Genomic DNA, 14,675 nt, shown 5'->3' with positions numbered 1-14,675 from the left:
TCTCTCTTTTTCCAGCTAATTCATGATGAAGTGTACTTGTGGGTTTGGGTTTTTTTTTTTTTTTAACCTTTCCAAAATGTAGGTCTGAGTGGCATGGGTTTCTTTAATCCGTTTCAGAATGGGGGGGGGGGGAGAAAGGGGAAGAACTGCTGCAATACATGCCTTTCAGGTAGTGTATGGCTCAGCTATATGTATCTTGCGGGTAGAAAAAAAAGTCACTGAAAATATGAGCAATGAGAGCAGCCATGACTACACATCTTGTAAGAGAGAGCATATTTCTAGTGGTCAGAGAGCAAGCCTAAGAGCCAGCTCTTCTGGTTCTGTTTACCGTTCTGCCATCGAGTCAAGAGCTACTGAGCAAATGGCTCACTTCTGTGCCTCAGTGTCCCCATTTGCAAAATACTGGTTGTGGTTACCCACAGATGTGTTGTGTGGTTTAATGTCCATTAAGTGCTTTAAGATGGCCAGACAAAATATTCTCACTATGTGCAAAACATTTGCTATTTCATAATATATAGACATTCTAATGTTACCAAAATACATTGATGGGTAACAGTATGATATATCCTGTTTATCATTCTGCTCTAGATTATGTCCAGTAACAAAATAATCAAATTTAAATTTAATGCCAAGAATTAAGCATTTTTTCTACCTCATGAGTAGGTACCAACTTAAATATGGATTAAACACTGACCGTGTTTGCCAAATCATCGCTACTTCTGGCTATCTCCTTCCAATAGAGCACAAGGTGCAGTGAGCATCTGATTATATAAAGTTGTAAACTCAACGTGCTTCAGTGGGTTTGGCATCTGAGAGCATAGATATCTCAGATGTGTGCATCTCTTTCCCGCAAAAGATTTCTGAAAGACTAATGTGTATGTGAGTCACTCAGAAGCACGCACTTTTGTATCAATGCATTGGCCATGCTGCCACCTTATCTTCTGCTTATGGATCTGAGCCAATGACTGAAGTCAACTGATTTCAGTTGCTTACCAGGATCAAATCGTACCAGTGCAAATTTATGCTTAAACCAGTGCAGGTTAACTACACTGGAGGCTCTCTCTGGTGTAGTTACACAAGTGTGAAATGTATACATCTTATAGACAGGACCTATGAGGCATTTTCTTTTCTTGCTGAATGTAGTTCACGTTGAGTTTCAGCAGTCTTCCTGGGTCAAACACCAATCAGTCTTGATTTACTTGCTCTCTGAAAGAAATCTATTTTAAGAGTGCCTATCATGCAGACACAAGGCAGAGTTTGTGACATAATTATCTATTCCATGTAAATGGTCTGTCATAAACCTAAGATGATGATCAGAAGGAAAAGCTGCCCTGTGCAGAGGAGAGTTCTTACTCGAAGTCAATAATCTTCAAAATCAGACAGATACAACTTTGTAGCATGCAAACATATATATAGATATATTTTGATAGCACCCCAATAATCTTTCCTTATTAGACAATGTGTTCAAAGGTTACAATGAATCAAGTAGTCATTTTTATTTGCTCAATCAGTCTTTTCAGACATACAAAAGGAAGTGCCATATAAAATGTATACGAAAGAGGAGAAATGTTATTATCTTATTTTTCATAAATATAAACCAGAAGTATACACACCCCTTCATACCAGCAAATCCTTCATTCAGAGTCACTCTAACAAATGCCCTCATTCTTCTCCCAGTGAAATCCAGAGGTGTAAAGGATGTCAGAGGATATAATTGCTGAAATGGCTGATCCAAACACCATGGGCAGCAGATATAATAGACCAGGGGAGGCTAAGTTTCCCTTAACCCAGGCTGTGGCCTTGCCCACCTCTGCCCCAAGGCCCCACCCTCGCTCTGCCTCTCCCCTGAAGCCGGCGGAGGCTCTGCTTGGGCCAGTGGCCTGGAGCTTGGGGCTTCGGCTGGCTGGCAGCCCAGTGATCGGGCCAGGGCTTGGGCCGGCCAGTGGCCAGGGCTGGGTTGGGCTGGCCAGTGGCCCAGGGTAGCTCAGGTCGGCCCAGGGTTCAGGCCAGTGCTTGGGCTGGCTGGCGGCCAGGGGCAGCTTCAGCCAGCCGGCAGCCCAGGACTCAGGGTGGGCTGGTCTGGGGCTCGAAGTGGCTGGGGCTCCTCCGGCCGCTGGGGAGGCTTGGGGCTCTGGTGTACGAGGGGGCGATAGGGGCAGAACCTCAGGCAGAAGGGGCAGGGGCTAGCCTCCCCGAAGGGGGCGGGGGTTCACACGCTGGTCATGCCAAACACACTGGAGCTGGACTACACTTCAGTTGTTTGGGGGGTTCCCCCATTTTTTCCAGAAAGAGGGAGAAAAATACTCCCCAAATTTTTCATTTCATTTTGTTGAAAAGTTCCATGAAAATCTTTGTACAAAAAGAACATTTTAGTTTCTTTCTTACTAACTTTTTTCTTTCAGTCCTAAAACTCATAGCAGTAGCAAGTTGCGCCATTAAATGAAATAACTGCATGTATTTCTCCCATATTTTCACAGTGGAGGAAGGCGGATTCAATTCATGTCTCAGAACACTATGCCAAGCAATAATAAGTGGTTTTAAAAAAAAAAAGTGCATGCAGGATTATTTAGTCTTTGGTGTCTTTCTCAGCAGCTCCTGATGAGGAGTGTGACCCAGTTGCTTTGGGTGCTGTACAATACATGATAAGAGTGAGTCCCTACCCTGAAGAATTTACTGTCCTAAGGCCCTAATCCAGCACATGTGCACACACTCTCCCACACACAATTTAGGCATACAGGGAGTCCATAGGGTTAACTGTAAAGCTAAATCACTGTGTATGTCTTTGCAGAATCTAGGTATACATAAACATAGTAATTAATATCTTGATGAAGTAAACACTTACTGCTTGTACAAATAGGCCATAATGATAGATGAGCCAACATACAAGGATATATCAAAGGAAGATTAATTTTCATATCAATATGGTCTAGTCAAGTGTAAATCCTTGTCCTGAGGGAAGATGAAATCACAGAAGAAAACTGAATTGCTGCACATTTTTAAACAGGCAATTCTGCATCAAAACAAAATCATTATAAAGATCCCATAAAGATCTTCTTCACCCAGCGCAGAGTCAACCTGTGGAACTCCTTGCCTGAGGAGGTTGTGAAGGCTAGGACTATAACAGGGTTTATATATACATTCATAAGCATATTTCCATAAAGCCTTATGGGGGACACCGTCACATTATGTTCTTATGTTTTTACAAAGAAAATGGGGAAATCAAAAATGGTAAAATTCCCTTTCCAGAGATTAATTTCTAATTTACTGAATTCTTCCAAAAATCTTCAAAAGCTAAGACAGTAGAGTTATAGGCTCTTCGACCAAGGAAGCCTCTGATTTGCACTGGCTTTCGTGGACGGGGGAAATAGTCATTTGTGCTTGGTCACACTTGCCTTTACTGAATACGTAAGTGACAAACATGTATGGAGGATGCTGCCAAATCTGCAACCACAAGGATCCCTAGACATAGTGGTGCACAGAGGCCAGAAAACAGCTGGATCTAGTCACCCGAGCATTCCCCCCAGTGTGAGGGAGATCACAGCTGGCCTAACTGACTTCTGCCCCACACTTCCACTTCTCAGCACATTGGGCATTGAGGGGCATGTGGCTAGAGCGTACTGTATTCTGACAATCCCAATCTGATTGACAGCTCCCTGGGAGCCATCACTGGCTGGTGTAGCTGAGAGCAGGCTGCTCTAAACTCCCCAGGGTTGTAAAAATACCAGCCTGAGCATTTGAAAGCCCATAACTAGCTCCCTGACAGCTGTGCTGAAGGCAGCCCTGGTTGGTTCAATTACTTTTAATTTATGTTTGCATAGTCCACATGAGATCCTTGAAGTCACTGTGCTGCAGAAGTACTACAGAGATTAATATATTATTAATGGAGACATGAATGCCTGAAATTGATTTTTAGAACTTTGAGTTCATTCATTCAGGAACGTCCAAATTGTTTACTGAAATGAATGTTAAAAGTAGGAAACAGCACACAATCAATTCCATTACAAACACATATTATTGCCAAAATATCACTGTTTGCCTGGATTAGAAATAGCAGTTCTTCTGCTCAAGGCCGGCTCTAGGCACCAGCAAAACAAGCAGGTGTTTTGGGCGGCACATTTCTAGGGGCGGCATTCCGGAGCCGGCCATGCAGCCCCTGGCTAGAAATGTGCCCCCGCTGCCCCAGCTTGCCTCCGCTCCGCCTCTGCCTGCTCCCCTGAGCGCGCGGCCTCTCCCTCGCCTGAGAGGGCAGGGTGAGAAGCAGAGCGGCAGCGTATTCAGGGGAGCATGCGGAGTGGAGGTGAGCTCAGGTGTGGGATTGCGGGGGGGGAGCTGCAGGAAGCAATGGGGAAATGCGGCACGCCCGGGGGAGAAGGCAGGGCCGGGGATTTGGGGAAGGGGTTGGGAAGGGGTGGAGTTGGGGTGGAGCCGGGGGCGGGGCGCATGAAAAAAAAGCAGGGGCAGCGGAAAATTTTTTTGCTTGGGGTGGCAAAAATACTAGAGTCAGCCCTGCTTCTGCTAAAGCCAGAGTTCCTCCTTTCAGATGGTGTAAACAGGTTAGTTTATCTAAACTTGTATTAATTACTGGTACCCAGCAAAATCTGTTTTTAAATCTCCAAATCAGTTGGGTTTTGGTTTTGCTTTTCAGTTTCTTCCACCATTCATATAATTTCTAGGGCTGTAAAGCGATTTAAAAAATTAATCACGATTAATCGCACTGTTAATAATAGAATACCATTTATTTAAATATTTTTGGATGCTGTCTACATTTGCAAATATATTGATTTCAATTACAACGCAGAATACAAAGTGTACAGAGCTCACTTTATATTTATTTTTTATTACAAATGTTTGCACTGTAAAAAAACAAAAGAAATATTTTTAGTTCACCTCATACAAGTACTGTAGTCCAATCTCTTTATCATGAAAGTTGAACTTATAAATATAGAATTATGTATTTAAAAAAAAACTGCACTCAAAAATAAAACAATGTAACCTTTAGTGCCTACAAGTCCACTCAGTCCTACTTCTTGTTCAGCCTGTCACTCAGACAAACAAGTTTGTTTACATTTGCAGGAGATAATGCTGCTGCTTCTTGTTTACAATGTCACCTGAAAGCGAGAACAGGTGTTCTCATGGCACTGTTGTAGCCAGTGTCACAAGATATTTAGTGCCAGATGCGCTAAAGGTTCATATGTCCCTTCATGCTCCAACCATCATTTCAGAGGGCGTGTCCATGCTGATGATGGGTTCTGCTTGATAACAATCCAAAACAGTGCAGACCGATACATGTTCATTTTCATTATCTGAATCAGATGCCACGGGCAGAAGGTTGATTTTCTTTTTTGGTGGTTCGGGTTCTGTAGTTTACGCATCAGAGTGTTGCTCTTTTAAGACTTCTGAAAGCATGCTTTATACCTTGTCCCTCTCAGATTTTGGAAGGCATTTCAGATTCTTAAACCTTGGGTCAAGTGCTGTAGATATCTTTAGAAATCTCACATTGGTACTGTCATAAATATAAAGGGAAACGTAACCACCTTTCTGTATACAGAACTTATAAAATCCCTCCTGGCCAGAGGCCAAACCCTTTCACCTGTAAAGGGTTAAGAAGCTAAGATAACCTCGCTGGCACCTGACCAAAATAACCAATGAGGAGACAAGTTACTTTCAAAGCTGGATGCGGGGGGGCGGAAGGGTCTGTCTGTCTGTGTGATGCTTTTGCCGGGAACAGAACAGGAATGGAGTATTAGAACTTGTTAGTAAGTAATCTAGCTAGAAATGCGTTAATTTCCTTTTGTTTAAATGGCTGGTAAATAAGCTGTGCTGAATGGAATGTATATTCCTGGTTTTGTATCTTTTTGTAACTTAAGGTTTTGCCTAGAGGGATTCTTTATGTTTTTAATCTGATTACCCTGTAAGGTATTCGCCATCCTGATTTTACAGAGGTGATTCTTTTACTTTTTCTTTAATTAAAATTCTTCTTTTAAGAACCTGATTGTTCTTTCATTGTTCTTAAGATCCAAGGGTTTGGGTCTGTGTTCACCTATGCAAATTGGTAAGGATTTTTATCAAGCCTTCCCCAGGAAAGTGGGGGTAGGGCTTGGGGGGATATTTTGGGGGGAAGACATCTCCAAGTGGGCTCTTTCCCTGTTCTTTGTTTAACACACTTGGTGGTGGCAGCATAGGATTCAAGGACAAGGCAAAGTTTGTACCTTGAGGAAGTTTTTAACCTAAGCTGGTAAGAATAAGCCTGGGGGGGGGGTCTTTCATGTACCCTAGAGTTCAGAGTGGGGAAGGAACCTTGACAGGTACCTTCTTTTCGTTTTGTGAAATCTGAGTGAAATTGTTCTTAAAACGAACCAACATGTGCTGGGTCATCATCCAAGACTGCTATAACATGAAATATTATGCGGGCAAAACAGAGCAGGGGACATACAATTCTCCCCCAAGGAGTTCAGTCACAAATTTAATTAACACGTTATTTTTTAAACAAGCATCATCAGCATGGAAGCATGTCCTCTGGAATGGTGGCCAAAGCATGAAGTGGCATGCGAATGTTTAGCATATCTGGCACATAAATACCTTGCAATGTTGGCTACAAAAATGCCATGCAAATGCCTGCTCTCACTTTCTGGTGACATTGTAAATAAGAAGAGGGCAGCATTATGTCCCATCAATGAAAACAACCTTGTTTGTCTTAGGACAGAGGTGGGCAAACTCCAGCCCATGGGACCGTCCTGCCCAGCCCCTGAGCTCCTGGCCGGGAGGCTGATACCCCTCCCACACAGCCACGCTGCTGCGCGGGGCTGCAGAGCCCAGCCTGACCCAGTGCTCTGTGCTGCATAGCGCAGCGTGGCTGCCTGTCCTGGTGCAGCCGCGCTGCCAGCCACCAGTGCTCCAGGCAGTGCAGTAAGGGGGCAGGGAGTGGGGGGGGTTGGATAGAGGGCAGAGGACTTCGGGGGGTGGTCAGTGGCATGGATAGGGGTTGGAGCAGTCAGAGGGAGGGGAAGGGAGTTGAATGAGGGCAAAGGTCCCAGGGGGGGCAGTCAGGAAGGAGAGGAGGGGTTGGATGGGGCGGCGGGGGGCAGTCAGGGGACCGAGAGCAGGTTGGGGTGGATGGGGCAGGGGTCCCTGGGGGGCTGTCAGGGTACAAGGGGGGTTGGATGGGGCAGGAGTCCCGGGGGGGCCATTGGGGGCGAGAAGCAGGGGGTCGGATAGGGAGCGGGGGTCAGGCCACGCCTGGCTGTGTGGGGAGGCACAGCCTCCCCTAACCGGCCCTCCATACAATTTCAGAAACCCAAGGCGGCCTTCAGGCCAAAAAATTTGCCCACCTCTGGTATAGGACTTCCAGTAAGTTAAAGATCCTTAAGATGAAGTTGGACCAGTGTAACTCTGTTGCGGTTCAAATACAAGACAACACAGAGCTTTTAGCAAGCAAGCAAGCTGGTCTGCCAACCGACTTCTGCCTGTCAGCATTCCCCCTTCCCCTTTATTCTTTCTCTCCCCCTGTGCATTACATTCTCCAACAGATAAAAGGAATACACTGGCTTTGTTTAACATTCTTATTTACCAGTTTCTATCTACCGCATTCCTTGCTCTCGGGCCTTGAGCCCAGTCCTGGGAGGCTTCCCACGGTTCATGTCATCTGGGCGAGATTCCAAGGTTCATGCCCTTGAGAAGAGCTGTGTGTGCACAGCTCCAGCATAACACTCCGGGTGTGCCCTGAATGTTGCCAAGCGCATGAACCTTGTATGAATCCTACATAACTCCATTTAAATCCATGAAGTTAACTCTGGGATACATTTGTCCAATTGAAATGAAGTTATGGTCTTAGATCGGGGTGGGCAAACTTTTTGGCCCAAGAGCCACATATGGGTATGGAAATTGTATGGCGGGGTGTGGGCTCTGCCAGGGATGTGGGCTCTGGGTTGGGGCCAGAAATGAGAAGTTCAGGGTGCAGGAGGGACCTCTGGCTGGGACCAAGGGGTTCAGAGGGCGGGAGGGGGATCAGGGTTGGGGCAGGGGGTTGGAGTGTAGGAGGGCGCCAGGGGTACTGGCTCCAGGTGGCGCCTACCTCAAGCAGCTCCCGGAAGCAGTGGCATGTCCCCCCTCTGGCTCCTATGCGAAAGTGCAGCCAGGTGGCTCGGCATGCTGACCCATCCACAGGTGCCGCCCCTGCAGCTCCCACTGGACCCGGTTCCCGGCCAATGGGAGCTGCAGAGGTGGTGCTTGGGGTGGGGGCAGCATGCAGAGCCCCTGGCTGCCCCTACACATAAGAACCTGATGGGGGATATGCCGCTGCTTCTGGGAGCCACGCAAGCCCCCAGCTGGAGGGCCAGAGTGGGGCAAGCCCCAGACCCCACCCCCTAGTGGGAGCTTGAGGACTGGATTAAAACACCTGAAGGACCGGATGCGGCCCACGGGCCATAGTTTGCCCACCCCTGTCTTTGATGAATGCATACTTGTAAGATGAATACATCAAAGCTAAAATATACCCCAGGAACTGGAATTAGTTGATCTGGTGGTGTTCAAAAAAATTTCCCAGGAAATGTCACTTTCTTCTCCCTGTTTTTTCTTAATCAATTAAAGAATGTAAGACAAGACCTGTTTACCATTCAACATTCCATTAAAAGCCAAAGAGAAAATGTTAATGAATTCTAGAAGGTTTTTTGTTTTTTTTAAATAGCTGTTTCAGGGTCCCATCTGCATACCTTTACTAAGTGACTCAAAAGAGAATTGGTGGAAACTACAGTACAGTAATCAAGATCATATGTTCAGGTTCATTCTCTTTGTAATTAATAATTATTGATTGACTGGGTTGCCTGAACTCTGGCTGTTCCTCTTCAGATATGATTTATTCACCGTGGGACTATGTCTGAACACTTTCCCACAACCTGCTGTATTGCCAGGAAGGTTGATGAGTCAATGCAGGGACACCTTGCATCAGGAACATGGTAAATATCCTTTATCTATGAGACTGCACCGGGTATACAACACAGTGGGCCAGCTCCTTACAGTGGGGCTAATTACGTTCCTTGGGTTCCGGCTGCTTTACCTTAGATCAGCCTTTAGTAATTGTTGTTAGTTTAAAGTACAAATAAGCACATCATTTTGACCCTGCTCTAGCACATGCCTGCTCACATGCTTAAAGTTAAGCACATGCTTATTTGTTATAAACACACACAATTTCTGTAACCACTTACCAGTGAATGAACAAATCTCCCTATCTGTGTATTCAGTGTGCACCTATAAATGGAACTACAATTTCTGTCTGCAGGCGATACTAGAATAAGGATGATCAAACCAGAATAGGGTCATTAAGTCATGCAGATGTTACATTAGGAACTAACGGATCCTAATGAACAGAGGTTCTTTCTTTTCTCCCCCTCCGCCCTGGTCCCCAGTGGTTCTGAAAGCAGCTTTAGCAAAAGTATTACTAAATAATACTAAAAATACCAAAAGGTATTATTAATGCTTAGAACTCAGACCTGCAAATACGTTCAGATTTATTTAGATATTTTTTACAATTTCATAGAATATGATGCCAACAAGAACATCTGTGAATAGGAACATTTTTAATTCAAATAAACTGACAGGTTAGTACTGAAATATGAACACACTCTGTGAACAGAAAGGGAATGGCTGTTATTAGACAGCATGTATCTCCAGAAGAAGAATGTACACATCTGAATATGGCTGAGCAGTTTCACTGAGAGAAATATGCAAAACTTTCCCTTTAAGTATGCTTCACAAATTAGTATGTAAACCATAGCTTTCAAAGGCAAACACAATAATTCCTAAATGCTCTCTCTTCTCCTACTGGAAGTACAGGGACTGATTCTGATCTCACTTCAGGCCCTGATTCAGCAAAGCACTTGAGCATGCACTTAACTCTAAGAAGGTGAGTAGTCCCCTTGAAATCAAGTGGCTGGAACGTAACTGGGACTACTTGCATGCTGTCAGCCTATGCTTACACGCTTTGCTAGATCAAGGCTTTTCACCTGTGTAAATCAGGAATAAACACTACTGATGTCCAGTGTGAAAGCAGAATCCAGGCTATTCTAATTATGAAACAAAAATGTAACACATCTGTGACCCAGATTTATTCATACTTCGAGGTAAACAATATTGTCATGCCACCTTGATTGTGATCTTGTCAATCTCCCAAGCTACATGATGGCATGCTGGATCAGTCCTTGAAGGGGAGACCTCCAGGGTCCTGCACAAAGTGACTGTGATTTGGAACCGAACTAACAATGAAGGATACAGTATTATTGCAGGCATCACTTTTCTGATGAGCTACAAAATGAAGTCTGATTCCTGATCGCTTATGGCCACGGGAGTTCTCTTGGCACTTTTTATCCAGAGTAGGGATGTTAGTCACAATGTCTTGGTCAAATTATATTTAAGTACATTAGATTGTTTGTTCCCAAATGTTGCTGTACTCAGTAAGGAAAGCCAATATGGCTCACTCGTGGCAGCCATCACAAACTCATGCTATGGTATAAAAAATTGTATCAGCATGTCATGTAATATCTCTCATATGCATATACACATGAAGGGTAGGGTGTGTGTGTATGTAACGGGCCAGATTCTCTCCTGTGTCCAAGTTTGTTCATTGCAATGAAGGGTGGGAGCCAGTCACAACTCCCTTCTCCTGTTGGCTGGTATGTGCCACACCCAGCATGGTGTGAGTTACAGTAGCCTAAGGCACTATGCGTCAGGGTAGGACTGGCATAACATAGCTAAGCTCTGTCATGCCCCCCCCCTTTTCTTAGTATACCCCCTACGCTAGGCCTGAGGAGGAGGATGGTGGGGCATAGCAACTAGCACAGGAGTCAGCTGCACCAGCTTTAAACCAGATGTGAGTTTTCCTCCACCAAGGGAATTCTCCACTGGCCAGCTACAGACAGAATCCAAGTCCTTTGTGGTGCTCAAATGGTGCATGGGGGCACAGTGGAAACCAGAATTTTGACTAAAATAGTTAGCATTGATACGTAGGTAAGCACACACACACAACTTCTGATATGAAACACATATTCTTTTACTTTAGACACTTAGAGACATTAATGGCCCATGAGTATTTACCAGCTACTTCAAGTAGCAAAATAACAGTGATGTCATTACATTTTTCTTTTTCTGCTCTATGTATTCTAGTTGCACTAAGCGGAAATGTGCTATGTGGGGTTTTTGGCTTGGTTTGATCCCATTGCAATAAGTCAAATGGCTTTCCATCCAACCTACACAAGATAAATATGTTGGTTAAGGACGCCTGGACAGCTCTCTCTAGGAAAGTCATCACTTTTAGATAATGGTCCCTGAAAGAACCAATTCATCATAACAGTGTGAAAATTGGGAGACAACTATAATTATCAAACTTCTTGTAAAAAAAGAAAACGTTAGGTATTTCTGGACTCTCAGCAGAAATACTTGATTTATGACATTTGAAACATCCTTTGTTCTGCTTTTTACAATGTAGGAAAATGTACTTGAAACCAATGTAGACGGGAAATGCTTTATACAGAGGCTCTGTCCGTATGGCTAGAGCTAGACTGATCCAAGACAAGAGAAGGAATGCTTACAACCATTTGCAACTGGTGGTATTTGCTATGTGGGTAGCACTGAGAAATTCCTGTTGTGCAGATGTTTAACTCAAACACAACAAATTATAGTGAAGGCTTTTTTAGCTATTTGCTGGAAACACAGCTTTAACCCTGCAATTCAAAGTAGTGTCATCAGAGAATTATTTAAATTGTATTCATGAAATAGACATCTCAAAACAAAGTCTAGTTTGAGGCAATGTCGAAAAAGAGTCACTTCAGATTATCCCTGTTCAGTCATTCCAAAGCTTCATTGTTGAAGCTAAAGGAATATGACCATTGTAGCCCATGTGTTCCCATTTGCTCTGAACACTGAAAAAGGATAGTCATGTGCTACAAACAGTGCCTCAGAATCCAGACATGAGCCAAAAAATCTATTTGCCATCATATCTTACATCACAAAAATGGTTTTATGTGGAAAACTAATGATGTGCATAAAGCACAAATATGGGCTGTGGATGAAGTGCTAGAACAGCCCCACTAGTTGTTACGATAGCCTGGAAATACTACGTAAGTCATTACACAAGACATAGCAAGATAGGGTTGCTCTGGGCAGTGATCACTTACAATTGACAGATGTTTGCATCAGGAGATGAAATGACAGAAATAGTTCAGTGGACTCTTGAGTGTATATAGGAGGTCACCTGCAAATGCTGAGATTGTTTGGGCTTCATTATCCGTCTGCGAAGAGCTGTAATCATTTTGCTTCTTAGTTACAAACCCCCTTCCCAACCCTACTATAAACATTGCCGCATGTGCTGTTCTCTGCCCTGCATCTTCCCTTAAAAACTGTCCTTATGCAATTAGTTGCATTATCATCACAGATAATATTTGACACTTCTGTAGCACCTTCCACTAGGGGATCTCAAAGTACTTTAAGTTAGTAATAAATTGGATCTCTCAATGTTTCAGTCTTATCCCTGTTATCCAGGAAACTGAGACCCAGAATAGTTAAGTAACTTGCCCAGCATTTGGTGGGAAACATGTGGCAGAGTTGGGAATTGAACCTAGAACTCATGATGCCTAATTTTGTGCTTTAGCCACAAGAAAATCCTCCCCACACTTTAAAAATGCAATAGCTAAACTAAAAAAGAGCCACTGATGGCCATTTTATTTGTATTTGTTTGTTTATTTTTGCACCAGTTACCCCAGGAAAGTGGCTTATTTAATCTGACATTTCTGACCTGCAAAATTTGGAATGTCCCTTTCCCATTAGCCTCCCCAATCACTAGGTACAGCATGCTAGGAAGTACTCATCAAAGTGCAAAGAAAGGAAGAGAGACTTACTTGAATTAAATATGTTTAGTGATTTAAGGTCCCAGTTCAACAAACTTAAGCCGATGCTTAACTCTAGGCATGAAAGTGATCCCCATCACCCCATCAATGCTGGTCAATGCACTCTAAGCATGTGCTTATTGCTTTGCTGAATTGTGGTCTATCTGCTCTAGCTTTAGTCCTGTGAACTGCATATAAAACATGCCAGGAAATCAATTGGTACAGATTGTTCAGAATTTTTCAACAAAACATGTTTTTGTTAAATGCAGATTCATCAAAACTGAAAGTTTTCATGGGAACGGCTCAATTTTGCTGAATTTCTTGATGTGAATTGTTTTTGGAAAAAGAAGTTTTGAGATTTTTTTTGAAACCACATTTTGACATTTTCTAAACAAAAAATTCTGTCTTTCTGATTTGAAATGATTTTTCATTGTTTAAATTTAAGCTACTCACCATTTTAAAAAAATGAAATGGTTTAATCGACTAGAACAGAAATTTTTGGGGCTTTTTAGGTTGTGAAACATTTTGAGATTTTGACTTTTTGTTCTGATTTGGGATGGGAAACACTTTAGAAATCTCAAAATCTTTGCAGGATGGGAGAAATGTTTCCCATCGAGTTTAGCTCCAAAACATGCTAAAGAAAACTTTCTTGCATTATTCCTTGCTACTTTATTCAGTTAAGTGCACTTATTACTTGTACGTGTATTTCGGGGGAAATTCACCCCATGCAGAGAATCAGGACTGGGCCTAGATATCATTTAACTCCTCCTTTTATCCTATTTGACCAGGAACATGGGAGAGAGAAGCAAATGTGGGAAAACTTCACCTTAGTTTTCTGTGGCTTGCAAGTGGTTAGCACTCTTCATATTCAACAGTTTGTGTTAGGAGAGAAACTGACTAAAGCAGCTGGTTTAGGTACGCTTTCTATTTTTAAGATTCTCCAAATTCTTTTGTAGGAGAGGCAAAGCACAGAGCTCCTTGAAGTGATCAAATCATGTATTTTTTGTGAGTGCTAGACTAGAGCCAAAAAATCCTATATTTTTACCTTCCTCTTTTTGAAAGGAGGGGTGAAGCTGATAAACAATATAACATATAGCTGGTAAAGTCTCTGTCTCATCTGTACAATAGGGATGATCCTTACTTATCTCCTAGGGGAGTTGTGAGGATTAGTAAGCACATGTAAAGTGCCATCCCAGCGAAAGCATCATTAATGTGAAATATAAGATTCCACCCTTCCCTCACCCCCACCCAACTGCTTTCAGTTTGTGTAGCTTTATGCTACTCCTCTCCATTCTGATACTCCCCATTGCCATCTAATCATGATCATAGAGAGAGATGTATATAACAGATCTTTGTCTCGGGATTAAGGCTACAGTCACAAGTATTTTTAATAAAAGTCATGGACAGGTCAGAGGGAGTATACAAAAATCCGTGGCCCGTGACCTGTCCATGACTTTTATATATGACTATATGCCCCTGATTAAATCTGGCGGGGGGGACAGCCAAGGGGGCTCCGTGGATGCTGGGGGTAGCAGGGGCAGCACGCGGCCCAGGGGGCACCACCAGTACTGGGAGGGTGGGCAGCAGCCCAGGAGGCAGGCAAAGGTGCACAGCCAGGGAGTGCCGTGGCTGTTGGTGAGGGGTGGCGGGACTAGCAGATTCCCTACCCGGCTCCATGCCTCCCCAGAAGCAGCGACATCCCCCTCACTCAGCTCCTAGATGGAGGCGCGGCCAGACAGCTCTGCGTGTTGCCTCCACCCAGAGCACCAGCTCCACAGCTCCCATTGGCTGGAAACCACAGCC

This window comes from Eretmochelys imbricata, chromosome 10 (assembly GCF_965152235.1).
Source record: "Eretmochelys imbricata isolate rEreImb1 chromosome 10, rEreImb1.hap1, whole genome shotgun sequence".
NCBI classification, from domain to species: Eukaryota; Metazoa; Chordata; order Testudines; family Cheloniidae; genus Eretmochelys; species Eretmochelys imbricata.
The sequence above is the reverse complement of the archived record's forward strand: the minus strand, read 5'-3'. Positions refer to the sequence as shown.